We start from the raw sequence: 10,702 nt of genomic DNA, 5'->3' as shown, positions 1-10,702 counted from the left end.
AAAAAGAAAAAGGAATAAGTTCAAGAGATCTGCTGTGAATGGTGAATGAAGAGACCTATTGTGAATGGTGATCCATGGGGAATATAGTTAATAACAATATATTTTATACTTTAAAATTGCTAAGATAGTAGATTTTAAGTGTTCTCACCACACAAAAAAATAAGTGAGGCTAAGCATATGGCAATTAGCTTGATTTAACCACTCCATAATGTATACATATGTTAAAACATCATGTTGTATACTATATATATACTTTTTATTTGTCGATTTTAAACAGGTTATTTAAAAAAAGTATGTTGATGATAACAAAAAATTTTAATGATGTGGAAATGTGTACAGTATAATGATAAATGAAAGAGTAGTGAAAAAAATTATTATAAAATATGATTACACATGTGTTGGGGGATAATATAAAAATCTTAACAGTTATTTCTGTCTAAGTGGTGAAGCATGGGTAATTTTTAGTGCCTTCTGTATCAGGCTGTTCTTGCATTGCTATAAATAAATACTTGGCCGGGCATGGTGGCTCACGCCTGTAATCCCAGCACTTCGGGAGGCCAAGGTGGGTGAATCACCAGAGGTCAGGAGTTTGAGACCAGCCTGGCCAACATGGTGAAACCCTGTCTCTACTAAAAATACAAAAATTAGTCAGGCATGGTGGTACATGCCTGTAGTCCCAGCTACTTTGGAGGCTAAGGCAGCAGAATCATTTGAACCCAGGAGGCAGAAGTTGCAGTGAGCTGAGATCACGCCACTGCACTCCAGCCTGGGTAACAAACCGAGACTCTGTCTCAAAAAGAAAAAAAAATACCTGAGACACAGTAATTTATAAAGGTACGAGGTTTAACTGGCTCACGATTCTACAGACTTTACAGGAAGCATAGCAGCATCTGATTCTAGGGAGGCCTCAGGAAGCTTCCAGTCAAGGCAGAAGGCAATGGGGAACAGGCAAATCACATGGCGAAAGCTGGAACAAGAGAGTGGCGGGGGATGTGCCACATACTTTTAAACAATCAGATCTCTCGAGAACTCACATATCCAAGGGGATGGTGCTAAACTATTCATGAAAAATCTGCCCCCATGATCCAACTGCCTCCCACCAGGCCCCACCTCCTGCATTGGGGATTACAATTCAACAGGAGGTAGGGGTGGGGACAGGTAGCCAAACATGGCACTTTCATTTTATTTTTCCTACAGCAAAAATAACCATGTGATATTTGTGTAATTATAATAAAGACCTACAAAATCACTTTTATCTTTTTAAATACAAAATTCAAACTAGAAGCATTATTGTTAGTTGGAGAGATAGTGGAGGAAGGAAAGCAGAACCTGAGGATGACACTGCTAATAAGTAACGATAATGACAATGACTCCTGTTAAGGGCTTATTTAGGTTCACAGTCTTTTTTATTTACTAAAGGCTTTAACAGCCTCTTCCAAGCAAACAAAAGGTCTTGGAACCCAAACAGTCCCTTTATTTCCCACCTCTCCTACCTCATGGAGGGAAATTCTTGGTTATGTGCAGACAGATATGTGAACTAAGTTAGCATGGCCGTGGCACCCCTCACCTGACATAGACTTAGATTTCTTCAGCTTTTTAAACATTTGGGTCTTTATTTTATTTATTTACTTATTTTTTCAGATGGAATCTCACACTGTAACCCAGGCTGGAGTGCAGTGGTGCAATCTTGGCTCACTTGCAACCTCCGCCTACCAGGTTCAAGTGATTCTCCTGCCTCAACCTCCCAGGTAGCTGAGATTACAGGCACCCACTACCACGCCCAGCTAATTTTTGTATTTTTAGTAGAGACGGGGTTTCCCCATGTTGGCAGGCTGGTCTCGAACTCCTGATCTCAGGCAATCCGCTTGCCTTGGCCTCCCAAAGTGCTGAGATTACAGGCGTGAGCCAGTGCTCCTGGCAAAGGCTGGTCTTTACATCATATTGGCAAGACTGAGTTCAAACATAAGCTGTTTTGGTTTTGAGATTTGTGCCTTCTTATCTAAAACAATATCAATTTAAATATTTTTGTTATTTAAACCAATAAGATCTGAGGAATGGGCAACCGTCACAGCTGACTGAATAATACATTGCACGGTAGTCGGGGCTGTTTCATAACGGACTTGGCATAGCAGTGCCCTCTCAGAGACAAAGGCGGACCATTGTGCCACCGTGTGGTACTCAGGGGTGTGGTGCCTTTTTCCTTTTTTAATGATACTTTTTCTAGTTTATTTCAAGAGCTAGAATAACCTTCGTGGTCGCTGGGTGGAGCCCTTTCAATTTGTTTGTTTGGCAACTAAGACTCAGGCAAGTGATGTTAACTGGGGCTTGAACCCAAATCTTCAGACCCTTTCTGCTCCCAGCTTTTCAGGTTAACTCAGGAATGTCTGCACATAGCTGGAGGGAAACTGAGAACTGTCTTGTGCAACACTCAATTTCACATTCAAAGAAACTGAAGTGTAGAGAGGATAAGTGACTTGCCAAAAGGTCCATGCTAATTTGCGGCCCGTCGTTTTTATTCTACGAATTCGTTTCCTCACCAAATGTTTATACACATGTCTACTACGTGTCAGGTTCAAGGCACTAGAGATAAGATAGTGAACAAAGCAAACAAAAATCCCTTCCTGCAAAAATCCCTTTATCTCCTCCCTTCATAAAGCTCATGTTCTAATATGGGAAACAAATAAGGTAAGCAACTAAAATACATATCAGATTAGAGAGGGGTAAATGCAAAGAAGAAAAAAAAAAAAAGGAAGGGGCATGTGAAATGTTAGGAGGGGCTACTTTTTGGAGTGGCCAGAGAAAATCTTGACACGGGGACTGGTGACTTTTTTTTTTTTTCAGACGGAGTCTCTTTCTGTGGCCCAGGCTGGAGTGCAGTGCCACGATCTCAGCTCACTACAACCTCTACCTCCCAGGTTCAAATGATTTTCCTTCCTCAGCCTCCCAAGTAGCTGGGACTACAGGTGCATGCCACCATGCCCAGCTAATTTTTGCATTTTTAGTACAGATGGGGTTTCACCATGTTGGACAGGCTAGTCTCAAACTCCTGACCTCAGGTGATCCGCCTGCCTCAGCCTCTCAAAGTGCTGGGGTTACAGGTATGAGTCATGGCACCCAGCCAACAAGGTGACTTTTGAGTAAAGACACCTGGAAGAATTTCAGAAACCAGCCATACAGATATAAGGGAAGAGCATTCCCCTATATCTGTATGCAGGCAAACTGCATGGTAACACAAAGGTCCTGAGACAGGAAAATTCATGTGTATTCAAGAAAAGATAGCAAACTCAAGCTACCTTTTGTAGCCCTTACTACTCAAGGGTAGTAAGAGCCTGGTGCACTGAAGATTTCAGTGAACAGAGGAGTGGTGTGGTCTGCCTTTTCAACAGGATCACTGGGTTTACTGGGTTTACAACAGGCTTCAGAAAACCAAGTGCTGGGACTGTGAGAAGAAGAGACTATTCAATAAGCTTGTCAAGGGACAACAGCAAATTAGATAAGGGAAGGGACAACAGGTGTGGTGAAAAGTGGTCAGAATTTAGAAATATATTTTGATAGTAGACCAACCAGGTTTGCTGATGAATCAGAAAGTGGATAAAAGAAAGAGAGGAGTCAAGGATGACTTCAAGGGTTTTGGTTTGAGCAACTGCCGTTAGTGGAGAATGCAGAAGCTGGTTTGGGGCAAATCACAGCAGTTTAATGTTAGACATGATGAGTTGGAGATCACTGTTCTATACCTAAGTAGAGATGTCAAGTGGGCATGATTATGTAGGTCTAGAATTCATTCAACAACTGTTAAATGACAACAGTTTAATTTCTGAAAACCTTAACTCCGTAAAATGACTAAGAGCACAATAATGATTAGAAAATATTCAGACTCAAATGATAAAATACTTTCTAATGTGGTTTTCCAGATTTCTACTCAAGGAGACCTTTTAAATGGCTCTGCCTTACCTAGTTGAAGGCTGTGAATCTTTTGCTCACAGACATGAGACATGAGTCTCCTGACACTGGTAAGACCTTTTAAGACAGTTGCCTGTTCTGTTACTGGATGGGACCCTTGTGAAGTCAGTGGGAGCCCCAGAGAGCAACCTGTTGGGCCGGTGGAACATCAGGGAAACTCGTGCTTTGTGTTTAATGAAAAGTAGGGGAGATTCCAATCTGAAGACTTCCCAACCTTGGGTTTTGTTGATGCCCAGGTCAGGCAGCTTCATGATCTGTCTCTTCATTATTTTATACTCCACCCTCTGCCCCTGCTCTGTACATGATGGAATTGCCATTTTTTTGGATGGGCACACTCCTTCTTTGGGATGTGGGAGAGGGATGGCAGAGTGACTGAGAGAACTTACTGAGTACTAGGCAGTCGGTTTGGTACTGACAGACATTCTCTCCGTTAGTATACGAAGACAAAGCCACCAACCTACCAACTGTAGCACTCACTGTAATCACAGCCAACATGTAAATAGTATTTTAGAGTTCAGAAAACACTTTTACAGACAGGTGCCAGTGTACTGACTAAGAGTACATACAGACTCTGAGGCCAGTCATAGTGATTTACGCCTATAATCCCAATGCTTCCGGAGGCCAAGGCAGGGGGATCACTTGAGGACAGGAGTTCAAGACTAGCCTGGGCCACAAAGTGAGTCCCTGTCTCTACAAAAAATTAAAAAACTTTGCCAGATATAGTGGTGCACACCTGTGGTCCCAGCTACCAGGAGTTCAAGGTTACAGTGAGCTATGGCACCACTGCGCTACTGCACTTCAGCCTGCGAGTGGGAGTAAGACCTTGTCTCTTTAAAAAAATATTACAGACTCTGTAACCAGGTTGCCTGCATTGAATCTCAGTTCTGTCCAGTTCTGCCATGACTCACTGTGTAATTTACTTAGTCTCTCTGTTAAGTCTTAGTTTCTTCAAGTGCAAAATGGGAATTTTTAAAAAATCGTAACTACCTCCTAAAGTAGCTTAGAGATTAACTGAGATAATACAGAGGCAGCCCTAGGAACTGTGCCTAGAACATATTGAGCCCTCAATAAAAACAGAAGGGATTGTACTACCTGGTCGGGACCTGTTTAGCCCATTTTACTAATAAGGAAACAGAAGCTCAGGGAGGTTATTCAGCGTGGCTAAGACAGTACTAAGGAACAGAAGCTCAATATTCAATCAGGGATTCCTGCTTCTGACTCCAAAGCCTTTCCCACTCAGAAGGCACTTCCTCAGGGAGTGTGGGTTTTATGTTAAACAAGCCAAACTTTCGCACCGTGTCTTCTGGTGTCTATCTGCTTTGCTTCTGTGAAAGGACAGCTGGGGTTGGAGGGAATAACAGCAAAAAGAACTGACATTCTTGGGTCCCTCCGTCGGTGTGCCGGGCCTGTGCCAGGGACTTCACCTGCCCTTCCCATTCAACCTTCACCAAAAACTTATGCGCTAGGTACTTTGAATTACCACTTCGTATAAAAAGCGGGGCGCAGAACCACTAAGCAAGCAGGGGTGGCGTGTGTCGGAGTCAGAATCTATTCTCGGCTCTCGACCTCCGTCCCCACCCCCCACCCCGCCGGGAGGGGCCTATCTTGGTGCAAAATGCACCGAGCTACCGAGGCTGCCTTCCAGGACTCCGCGCGGAGGCTTAGGCTGCCTCGACCCCCTTTCTGGTAACTCCCTCCCAACTGAGACTCCGGGCCCCCTCCGCCCCTTGTCCCCGCCCGTCCCCTTCTGCCCCTCTTCGCGGGGACGGGGCGGGCTCTCGGTCGGTGCCCGGGCCCCAGGATCCCAGGCGCTGTTCTCTCCCCGCGGGGAGGTCGGGCCCAGGACGCGCTAGGTCCGCAGAGGGTGTGGAAGGGCACTGGGTTCGGCTCCCACGCTGGGGCCGGCCTCTCGCCGTGGGTCGGAGCTGCGGTCACTGGCGGCTTCGGGGCCGTGGCGTCCAGCGCTCAGCGTCCGCGCCTCTGGAAGGCGTTGAGTCGTTTCTTTCCGGTACTGGAGGGACAGTTTCCCCAAGCGGACGCGGGGTTGGCAGCGGGGGCGGGAATCGGGCTGGCGGAGCTGAGGGCTTCACGAGGGCAACCAGCGCGCGCGCCTCTCTTCTCTCTCTCTGTCTTCCCCCCTTTCTCTTTCTCTCTCTCCCGCCACCCCTCGCCCTCCCCTCTGTCTCTCCCTCTCTCCCTTCGCTCTCTCTTCCCCCATTCTCTCGCTTTTCCCCCTTTCTCTGTCTTTCGCTCCCTCTTTCCTTTCTCCCCGCCTCCCCTCGCAATCTCTCCCTCTCTCTCCCCTCACCCCTCGCTCTCTCTCTTGCTTTTCCTGTCTCTCTCCCACCTCCCCCGCACCGTCCCTCTCCTCTTCCCTCTCTCCCCACCTCTTTCTCGCTCGCCCCCCTCTTCTTCCCCCTCCCTCTCTCCTTCCTTCTTCCCAACCTCTCTTCCCCCGTCTCTCCCTCCCCGCCTCCTTCCCTCCTTCCTTCTTCCCCCTTCTTTCCTTCTTCCCCCTTCCTTCCTTCTCTCCTTCCTTCCTCTTCCTTCCCTCCTCCTCTCCCTCCTTCCCTCCTCCGCTCCCTCCTTCCCTCCTCCGCTCCCTCCTTCCCTCCTCCGCTCCCTCCTGGCCTCCTCCGCTCCCTCCTTCCCTCCTCCGCTCCCTCCTTCCCTCCTCCGCTCCCTCCTTCCCTCCTCCGCTTCCTCCTTGCTTCCTCCTTGCCTCCTCCGCTCCCTCCTTGCCTCCTCCGCTTCCTCCTTGCCTCCTCGCCCCCTCCTTGCCTCCTCGCCCCCTCCTTGCCTCCTCGCCCCCTCCTCCTAAAGGGAAGGATTCCCTCGGTTTCGCGGCGCTCTCCCCTGGAGCAGCGGCTCAGGCCTGTGCAGGAAACCTTGCCTCTAGGAAGGCAGGCCGCGCCCCTGGATGGGCTGGGCTCAGGGAGCGCGCTTTGCACACTTCAGATGTCTTTGTGGGAAGCTTGGGAGTGGCTAGGTATGAGTGTACTGCCCTTAATTTAAGCCACCCTTTGTAAATATGTGTTCTAGTGCCTGTTAACGACCCTCCCTCGACCCACTCGCCTCCTGCCACTCCAGTTGCTCCAACCAGGACCTCTTCCATTCCCTCGGGCCTGCAGCTCTTCCTGTACAGGCGAAGCGATATGGGTAGCTCAGGAGCTGCTTGTGGGTCTGCATTTGGCCTGTTTCTCTCTCTTCCCCTCGGCCCCACACTCTCCGCTCACTCCTCTCTCCCTGCGCTCACTCTGCGGCTGTGACATTAGATCACGAATAAGCGTAGGTGAGAAGGAGAGGGAAGAGGAAAAGAAAAGAGCCATTGATTCTGATAAACCGTCAACATGTGACACCTGGGTTCCTTCCCATCATTTGCTGTGAAAATAGTGATCCCAGTTCTCAGAAGTCCCAAAGCCTCTGGTTTGGATTAGGAGAGAATCGCCGCAGATGCCGAATCCACTGACAGTCGAGGAGCTGAGCTTCTTGGAAGCCTTCAGCCTCCCACGCCCACCTCTGCCCCATTCTGTTTGCTTCTTCCCTGTCTCAGCTTCTGCTTCTCTCCTTTTTATAACCTGCTGCTAAGAAAAGTCTGAAAACTTGAATTATAAATAAATAATATCTCCAGTATTGCCTGAAATAGAGATTTGATACTTAAAAGGGAGGAAAGAGAAGAAGCATCTTGAATTCCTGGAGAAGCAGTCCTGGATGCCGCATCCTCAGGGACCAGCTGCAGCTTCTCTCGGCCACAGTTGCCTCATCTATAACATGGGGACACCAATCCATACCAACCATGGTAAAGAGGATTGCATCAGATCATTCTCAGGTCTCAATTTAAGAAATATCAATTAAATGCCCATCAGGTACAGAGCCCAGAGCTAGGTACTAGAGATCTAAGTGCAAAGGTAAAAAGGATATCGTTTATGCTCTCAATAAATACAAAGTCAAACAAAAGAGATAGGAATTTTTTCTTTTTCTTTTTCTTTCTTTCTTTTTTTTTTTTCTGAGACTGAGTCTTGCTCTGTCGCCAGGCTGGAGTGCAGTGGCGTGATCTTGGCACACTGCAATCTCCACCTCCAGGATTCAAGTGATTCTCCTGCCTCAGCCTCCCAAGTAGCTGGGACTACAGGCACGTGCCACCATGCCCAGCTAATTTTTGTACTTTTAGTAGAGACGGGGTTTCACCATGTTGACCAGGATGGTCTTGATCTCTTGACTTTGTGATCCACCCGCCGCGGCCTCCCAGAGTGTTGGGATTACAGGCACGAGCCACCATGCCTGGCTGAGATAAGAATTTTTAAAAATAGACCCACAGCAAGGTGAAATAAAGTACATGTGAAGTAAGAATATTAATACTTCTTTTGCCTACCTCATAAGGTTGTGCCAAGAATGAAATGAGGTCATGGATATCATCAAGTATTCTTAAAGCACTATGCAAATGTAAACAAGTAGTAAGATATTATTTGGCTTTGTGGGAGATACCAATTGGGCTGTCTGCCTGAACCTCCTTTTTTTTTTTTTTTTTTCCAAGAACTGCTCCTGTAGCCAAATCCACAAAACAGTGGTGTGCCCCCTGCCATTTTGGTTGATTGAGCCAGGTGTAGAACCCTGGCCCATGCTGAGCCACTTAGATTCCCTGCACTGAATTAGGAATGGGAATGAAGTGGCTCAATCTCAGTCACTCTGGGCTCAATCTCAGTCACAAGTCCTGGAGGCTTAGAAAGCTATTTTCTAAGGGGACTGAAAATTGAAACTACCAAATTGAGCCAGGGTGGCTCACACCTGTAATCCCAGCACTTTGAGAGGCCGAGGCGGTTGGATCACATGAGGTCAGGAGTTCGAGACCAGCCTGGCCAACATGGTGAAACCTCATCACTACCAAACACACAAAAAATTAGCTGGACGTGGTAGTGGGTGCCTGTAATCCCAGCTACTCAGGAGGCTGAGGCAGTAGAATCTCTCGAATCTGGGAGGTAGAGGTTGCAGTGAGCTGGGATGGCGGCATTGCACTCCAGCCTGGGCAACAAGAGCAAAACTCCATCTCAAAAAAAAAAAAAAAAAAACCTGCATCCAGAGAAAGCATATAGACGTTCAGAGAAGAATGAAAACAAGAGGCTCCCCTTCATTCAAGCCTTGGTTCCCATCTGTCCCTGCCTGCTGTAAACAATATCTCACCAAGGGCCAGCTTTTGCTAAATATAGCTCTGGTGGGCTTCAATTACCATTAAACAGTTTCTAAACTAATTCTGCTCAGGCTAATGTAGAGCAGAAGTCCTCCCTTGGCCCATGTAACAGCTGTGTCATCATTCATTTACTCATTCCATCAGTCAATGAGTATCATTGAATGCCAGCTGTTTACAAGCTTGTAAGAAGAGGAAGAAAAAATATTGGCTGCAATCTTTAAAATATAAACCAGCCACTGCATGTCAGCCTTCTGGCCAACTGGCTCCCAATGCTCCTGAAATTACCCCGTTGTGCTCTGAGAGCATTTTGGGGGCATCTGACATAGCTCTCTCCCTGAGAAGTTCTAGAGCCTTGGACACCATGGTGTTTTCCCATCAGCCCTCCTCCTCTGGTTATAGCCACTAAACCCCACTCACACACACTTTCGGGGAACCACCTCACCCCCTTCCATGTTCTTCTGGTGAGACTTTAATCACATGACCCCTCCCCTGACCATAGACAGAGTGGACTTAGGTCCTAAACTGGACAACAGATTCACTTTCTGGGGACTTTGAACTTTGAGCTCAGATGCAAATTCAGAGGGCAGTTGGAACCAGGCCATCCACGGCAGCACCACATAGAAAAGCTTCAGCCCTGCTGAGATCATGGTGCCTGGTCCCTGGATTCAGTTGTTCAGTTGTTCCTTTAAATCTATAGCCACCCCAGATTTTCACTTACAGAATAAATACCTTTTGAACCAAATTAGCCAATCAAGTATTTGTAACCAGAGTCTCTGCTTTTTCAGATAAAAGCTCTCTGCTTTTTTAGATAAAAGCTCATGGATGAATGAAGAAAAACAAGAAAAAGGTAGAAAAGGAAAGTTGTATTTTGTCCCCTGCCCAAGCCTACAGCCCAGCTTAGCTCCTATTTTAAGACCCTTTAATAAATCTATATTTACCATCAGGTTTTTATTTATGGAAATCTACACAAGGCATTTGGATGAAGGCTGAGGTTTATTTCAGGAAAGCAAGTCTGTTGTTTCAACAAAACCTCTGTTAGCTCCCTCCACACCTGTTCTCTCTTCTGCCGAGCTACCTATTGCTCATTTCCAAAGCAAAAAAATAAAATCAGGACTCAGATTCCAAAGCAGGACAAAAGTGGTGATTAAAAAGACAGGGTAGAGTCAGGTGGCTCATGCCTATAATCCCAGCACTTTGGGAGACCAAGGTAGGATTGCTTGATGACAGGAGTTCGAAACCAGCCTGGCAACTTAGTAAGACCCTGTCCCTCTTTTTAAAAAATAAAAATAAAGGGATAGGCCTATATTTTTTGTTATTAATTTTTCTTTTTTTTAGACAGAGCCTCACTCTGTCACCCAGGGTGGAGTGCCGTGGCACGATCTCGGCTCACTGCAACCTCCGCCTCCCAGGTTCAAGTGATTCTCCTGCCTCAGCCTCCTGAGTAGCTGGGATTACCTTATACATTTTTTTTTTTTTTTTTTTGAGTCGGAGTTTCGCTCTTGTTACCCAGGCTGGAGTGCAATGGCGCGACCTCGGCTCACCGCAACCTCCGCCTCC

The sequence above is a fragment of the Cebus imitator genome, unplaced genomic scaffold (assembly GCF_001604975.1).
Source record: "Cebus imitator isolate Cc_AM_T3 unplaced genomic scaffold, Cebus_imitator-1.0 Scaffold54, whole genome shotgun sequence".
Lineage (NCBI taxonomy): Eukaryota > Metazoa > Chordata > Mammalia > Primates > Cebidae > Cebus > Cebus imitator.
The sequence above is the reverse complement of the archived record's forward strand: the minus strand, read 5'-3'. Positions refer to the sequence as shown.